Source organism: Scylla paramamosain, chromosome 8 (genome assembly GCF_035594125.1).
Source record: "Scylla paramamosain isolate STU-SP2022 chromosome 8, ASM3559412v1, whole genome shotgun sequence".
Classification (NCBI taxonomy): domain Eukaryota; kingdom Metazoa; phylum Arthropoda; class Malacostraca; order Decapoda; family Portunidae; genus Scylla; species Scylla paramamosain.
In genome coordinates, this window is record NC_087158.1 from 18,052,040 (window position 1) to 18,059,539 (window position 7,500).

General features: G+C 40.6%; 1 long non-coding RNA gene across 1 annotated transcript in view; it reads right to left on the reverse strand.

Moving 5' to 3' along the window:
* The window catches only part of LOC135102893 (uncharacterized), a 7,571-nt gene extending 1,002 nt beyond the window's left edge, over positions 1–6,569 (reverse strand). The window contains exons 1-2 of the long non-coding RNA XR_010269824.1: positions 5,748–6,569; positions 977–1,048 (exon numbers count right to left, since the gene is read on the reverse strand). This is a non-coding gene — a long non-coding RNA (uncharacterized LOC135102893). The remainder of the gene's footprint in view (positions 1–976; positions 1,049–5,747) is intronic.
* Positions 6,570–7,500: the final 931 nt, after the last annotated feature.

The following is a 7,500-nucleotide window of genomic DNA, read 5'->3' on the forward strand; positions in this document are numbered from 1 at the left end:
GGGTGAGATAGAGAGAAAAGGATGGAGGAGGGGGAGGAAGGCAAAGGGGACAGTCACCCGAAGCAGCGCCGGTACTGTTTTATGCGTTGCCTCTTTACTTTGCCTTAATTACATGTCATCTGGACTTTCACCTGGATGTCTTGATGCCACTTGGTGATAAGGACGCCGGCAGGAAAGGAACGTGGAGGACAGGGAGAGGTGGTGGCGATGATGGTGGTAATGTAGAGAGAGAGAGAGAGAGAGAGAGAGAGAGAGAGAGAGAGAGAGAGAGAGAGAGAGAGAGAGAGAGAGAGAGAGAGAGAATTAACAAAACATAATTGCACAACTATAAGTATTTAATAACGTTATAATTTCTTTTAAAGTTTACACGTTTCCACACATTATTTTCGTTAAAGTATAAAAGTTTTCTGGTGCTTGAGTGCTTTGAGTCGACGTGTTTTGTTGTCAGTCTTATACACTTATGTATATGGAAACTGACTAAGCACTTTATTACAGAACCCACAGAAATTAAGTATGGTCTCTAAAAATACACATGCATCATTAGAAAGAGAAAGCCCAAAGCTGCAAGCCAGGCACTGTTACGACCGGCAAGTTCCCAAGTTTGGTTTACTTTTCACTGAGATACCATTAGTCATTTTTTTAATATTCCTCCCTTTTATATTCCAGCAATATTCCACACATTATTTTCATTGGTCCGTGCCATAAGATCTTATGGAGATCAGTATGATATCGACTAATGAAAATGAAGACTGCAATATTGTCGGGACATACAAGGTTAATGGTCACAGCGGCAACTTGACACATAACTCAAGGGGACTGTCACACGTTTCCTTCAGATTTCTTTTGTCGCATAACTAATATCTTTGCAGTAATTGAAGTTGATACGATGTGATACGTGGAAATGGAATTGTGACTAACAAAAGCACTCACAACTTTATGTCAAGTTCTGTGGAGTAATTACAGGGAGCGGAAATACCTGCAGGCGTGGAGGCCAAGGCGGCCCGCGTCTCCTACTCAGCATCGCCGTGGAAAAGACTCTCTGCACATTCTGACGGCAAGATGTTAAGGGAGAATATATTCATACTCAGATATTTACTTAGCCAATGACTAACATATACAAAGGCTACGAGGTAATAAAGCACTGGTACTTTTATGTACCTGTGTTTCATGCAGCTAATTGAGTTCCAGTTAGGTAATAATTACTCTGCAACATTTTTCATTTGACTGAACCACACACAATTACATTCACCTGGTAGTCGTCAACATGGATGAAAAAGAAAACATATATACACATGTACACAGCCTCTAGTATACACACATGAGCACCCTCTCTCTTCACCCCAACAGTACATATATACAACACACACACACACACACACACACACACACACACACACACACAGTCCATTTTATATATCTACATGATTGTGCACCTTCTTACAATCATCCAACTACACACACACACACACACACACACACACACACTTGTAATAGTTTTGCTCTTATCCTCGAGTGCAAGTTGGAGGAGAACAAATACTGTTCGATATTAATAATAATCAAGTTGAAAACTATCCGCATGCCTGATTTATTGTTCACAGACTAGCACTGCTGTAACGTCTCTCCCCGTCACCTGGTAAACGGGATTGCGCTCCGCTAACGTCGAAAAGGTTTTCACTGATGAGTGAACAATCACTGTCCTCTGAGCAAGATGGACGGTTAATGACCGCACTCATGCTTATCCATTTATTTTACTTTTCAGTTCGACGTTTTAATGAATATAACTGCTTTTATCGTACTCTTTAATCTCTGACGCACTTCATGTGACTTATAATGCTGCACCAACCACTATCACCATCGTCTCTGGGTTTTAGACGTGTATTCCTGACTTTATTCAATTCGGACACCTATAAACTCGTGTAGGTCATGGAAGAGGTTGCTAGTTGCGTTTCTTTTTTTTTAAGGTACGTAGTTTCCGCCTTCACTTATACTGGATGCTGAAGGGAGAGTAGTGCATATAAACGGGAGAACCAGAGACATGCATTTAGGTTGCTACATTTGATCAAAAGTACGTGCAATGTTCTGATGAACGACTAATGGCATCACAGTGTCATCTATTGAAAAATATCACAGTTGTCTAAATGAAGGAGGCAGAAAAAGTGTTCATTCCAGTACTAAGGAAAGCCGATGTCGAATAATGAATATATGGTAATGCTAGAGAAACTTTACCGTCTCATAGAACAGTTCATCTACATTTCTGATTTTTCTTTCAGTGAACTCCGGCTTCCAAACATGTGTTATAATGATTATGCTTATTGTGTGTACGCTACCAAGTAAAATATCAAAAACATCCTACCTTCGCTGCACACTACTACTGTCTGATCCGTATTCTTACAGAATGATCAGTATCTGCAAGTCAACCAAGTTTCCCTTTTCGGCATCCATATTTTCATTATTGCAATCTTTTATGCACCATTGCCTTTGTTTTACTGCTACATCTTTTCTCCCTTCTGTCACCGAGTCTCCTGCTTCCCTCCGCCCCGACCTCTTCCGGACGCTCTTTGTCTTCGGTTCAGTGTGGGAGGGGAGGAGGGACATTCGTCCACTCTTTATCGATCTGTTCGAACTTCAATGAGAGATTTTCGGATTGGCTGATGACGCTCTTTTGATAGCTGTCTTTCAGGGAAATGTGTCTCCGAGGAGAGGAGAGCTGTAGTTGGCAGAGAACTTGCGTGAGAAACTACGTTTGGTATTTCAGGGATTTTTTTTTTTTCTCCTAGTGTTGACGACATTTTAATTCTCCCCTCCAATTATGTCATATATATATATATATATATATATATATATATATATATATATATATATATATATATATATATATATATATATATATATATATATATATATATATATATATATATATATATATATATATATATATATATATATATATATATATATATATATATATATATATATATATATATACAGGTAATAATTAAGCTCTTGTGTAAACAGTCTTCCTTGTCAATTGTTAATGTTCGTTTCCATAACCTTACCCATTTTAATTTTTCTGTGTCCTATATGTTCTACCTGTCGCAGGGAGGGGATTGATATCAGGCGTTGGTATAACCCCCCATGTCGAGTTGTGTGTGTGGTGTTGGGTCAGTGGTTTTGAGTGTTAGTGTCAGAGGCTGCTCCCTCTGCCCTTTGTCCGAGGATTGACGGTGACTGGGCCACCCGAGCCCCTGCCGCCCGATGGCTGTGTAACATGACACTTGTCCTTTTATATTGGCTTTTGCCGAGTCACTGCCTGTTTTCCTGCGCAGTTCAGCTGTCTTTATTTCTTTGTCAGTTACAGCTGGCAAAGAAATCAATGTGCACATCGAATTTCTCCCACCGCTTACCATAATTGAATGGAAGTCTATTGTATTTATTAGAAACGTAAAGTCATTACATTTCATGCGAGTGATGTGTGCTTATGTATGATAGTATTTACTTCTATTTGTCGCGAATTACAACATAAATAATACATTACCATTGATCTCACACTTGTTAGTATTTCAGATCTAGAACATTATCCTAATAAAGAAATGTACCACCAATGAATATAACCAAATCAAAGCACCATACGTAAGGAATTTCGGTTATTATGCAGAATGGCTGCTGCAGACTAATTTTCCGTCCATTGACAGGATACATGCTATACTTAACATCCTTGGCGATTTCAATAGCCGGTCGGGTTCAGGAAATTCACATAACTTCGTTGAAATCAGACATGTTATGCAGAGATTAAGCACACTGAGATATGTTCAGTAGCGCTCCCTTCAGAAACCAAGCCTCGTGACAATCATAAAAGAGGCCACAGAATGTAGTTTCTATGCAAAGTAATTCATATGTGCGTCTCGACTGTGGCTAATGCATCCCACAGTTATTGAATTTTTATCCTGTCCTTATTTTAAGTAATCAATGATACTTCAAATTTGGAAAATGTAGCACCATCTGGGGCACTACATGATTCCTGTGTGCCACTATACGTGTATTTATCCGCCATGTAGGTCTGACGGACCGCCACTAAGGCCAGCCCAGAGTAAAGTTTGTCATCTACCGTCACCATGGAGCGTTGTGCAGAATGTGAACTGGGTCTTTTGGACTTTTCCCACAGATATAGTGGAAAAGAGAGAGAACTGCTTGACTTATGCGTCAGACACAAACTTGTGTCATACACAAAACAATGTGAAGTGTGTGGAAAGCCAGCTACATGTTCATCATGGCATATAAATATCCTATCAAGAGATTTCACGTCTTCATCCAAGAAGTTGCATCTCTGTACGACCCATACCACTCCTCTCCCAAGGACTCGTGTTAGTTTTGCGACGCAAAACAAAAAGATCTCCGAGAAGTTAGATATCGCTTCCCCTGTCGCTAAGTGTATCCTAAATGGTGTTACTTGTTAAGTTTTCTTGGGTTAGGTAAGATTAGTAACTTTTTTGTAGGATCCCAGGCAAACCGATTAAGGTTTGCCCTTTGGGATGATCCAAAAGCGGTGCAGTTCCTCCGGTTAGGTTATGTTAGTAACCTTTTAAGGGTGGTTTCGGGGGGGGGGGGGTGTACCGCAGCTCCCCTCTTCCCGGTTAGGTTAGGTTAGGTTAGTAACCCTCTGGGGGCGTCCAAAGGCGGAGGGGACACAGCCCTTCCCCCCGGCTAGGCTGTGCAGGGAGGCTGGGTTCACTATCCTAGGGCACTAGTCCAAGTGGACACTAGCTGCTACGCTTACATTCCCTTGGGTGGAAGGAACCCTGGAAACTTGTTGCTAAACCTCCGCGTACTCTGCCTGTTTCCTTTTGTAACTCAACAGAGTGCAGTTGCAACGTACACTCTTAAGATAGTCTATTTGCATAATCATAACATCACAATTATAATTAAAGCTCAAAGTACAACAGCTTCTGAGTACACGTTAGGATGTGATAATTTAAGCGTATCTGTCATCACCCTTCGCTTGCCTTAAACTTATCATAACAATTTATTTAAATGGTACCGAATTGTCATATTGATACGAACGACTAATGTAAATACTCAATCTCACTTGAGGCTTTAACTATCCACTGGAAATAGGTGGTTATCAGTATTATGATTTCGTAGTCACTATGCAATTTGTGATACATTATTAGTCATACTGGTAAACATTAAGAGTCTCGCGGCCGTATTTCCTATTTTTTCGGCTCCTACCCCCTACAGTGTTGGGAATCTGGTGGGAAAGCGGGGTTTTCGGGTGGGGAAATCTAAAATACAGCCAAATACCGCCTCTTACCACCAAAAATAAATAGGAAGCTGCACCACTGCTGCTGTGGCTCTATTTCATATTTACCGGTTTAGTTAGGTTAAGTAAAGCTTAGTTAGGTTAGGATGCTAGCAGCAAGAGTAAGATTAAGAACATGGCGGCCATCACAACAAGAACAGCAGCAGTAGTAAGCAGCTCCCTATTTATTTTTGGTGGTTTTTTTGGTTGGTGGTATTTTTGGTTGGTATTTGGCTCTTTTAGCTTTTCCCACCAGATCCCCAACACTGTAGGTTGTAGGAGCCGAAAAAATAGGAAACAGGGCCACGCGACTGTTCTTAATATTCACCATGATATTCTATATCGATTTATTGTTGTGATACTCATTTATTTAGTGAACGCTATACCTCGTAACCGTATTCTTAGTTGCCTATCCTACCTACTGGCCAGTGGTCTTATCAGAGTAACTTACCTATTGGTAGCGAGCCCCGGTTAGTCTTGCCTGGCTATGGTTGTGCCGTGCTCGTGACACATGGCTGCACGTATATTATGATGATGCACCTATGCGTCCTTTCCACGTATATTCTTTGCGGTACAAACACTATCATTGCGTCCGTAACCTGTGGCGGTTCCTTGGCAACTGTCTGCGTGACGCCAGCAATCTCGCTCCTTCACGGAGTCGACCAGTCGTCTGTGCGACTCGAATGGTTCGAACGAGTGAATCAGGTTTCATTCCCTGTTCTACAGCCCATTTGTTGTAAAACAACTTAAGTAGTAATCTATAATTTCTGCCATTTTTTTGACCATATAAAGTGATTATCCCTATTTACAATCAATCACGTACGTACCTAGACGTGTTCAACATATCCAGAGTGTAACACGGGTTCCTGCGGATACTGCTAGAAGTGAAAGTACGAATTATTCAAGTTGAAAGTGTTCTATGCACATATGCATTATGAGGCTTTGGTTAGCCGTGGTATGAAATTCATCAACATTCACAACGGCCAGGCCGAGCGAGTAACCATGGCAGTGAAACACAATGTCCGCACATTCCACAGTACTGTGTGTGTGGCATTGCCGGCAGTTCTCTCTCTCTCTCTCTCTCTCTCTCTCTCTCTCTCTCTCTCTCTCTCGAAGTTTTTCTCAAGTATCATTTGTGGGCCGCCTCTGTATCATGAATAGCACGAGATCAGGCTGAGTCGAGCCAAGGTTTAGAAGGCTCCATCTCAATTACCAGAGGAAAAACGGCAAAAGCACCGCCGCTCTGAAAGATCCTGAGGAGGAATTAGAGCGGTAGGACAAGTACGAGTACAGTTATGAAATTAGGATCGGGGGCACCTAATGGCGATGGCAAAGTGACTGAATGAAGAAAATTATTAGATGTTAGAAACAGGTCAAGAATGTTAGGAGTCAAGGAGACTATTATTTCTAATGTTCCCCACACCTGTGCGTGAATGATGATACTACGTTCCTCTTTCTTAAAGACAATCTATATTTCTGGTAATTTATAAATATAAAAGAAGAAGAGCACTACCAGGCAGAAAGCAAAGGTAAAGAGGGAACAGATGGTGGGGAGCTGTGAAGAGTAAGCTGGGAAACAGATCTACCTCCCGGTGTACTTTTCGGGGTTCCCGAACTTACAGCATCAAGACTTGAGTCTGCCGCTGCAACACGCAAGTACCTCCAGTCTTACCTAGAAAGAAAAAAAATGGTTGGCGAAATATGATCATAATATATATATATATATATATATATATATATATATATATATATATATATATATATATATATATATATATATATATATATATATATATATATATATATATAAGCATTACACATTCATAAGTAAGCCATGGACTGACATATTAAATTCAAGCCCTGAAAAATTAAAGATACAATTCAAAAGATGAAAAGAAAACAGACATGTTTTTCCATAATATTATTCTAATACAATAACTCTTATCCATCTTCTACACACACACACACACACACACACACACACACACACACACACACACACACACACACCAAGAAGATCCGTTGCACGCCCACGCACATTTATGGACATATGGAGAAATACGTCGATATAAACTGCATATCAATAATGGAAAGAGTCTGCATTTACTTAATTTCTGATCAAACTCACGAGTAAAATTTTTGCGAGGATATGAGGAAGGCTGCACAAAGTGCAAGTATCCCGGCGGCCGCGTAAGGGGGAACAC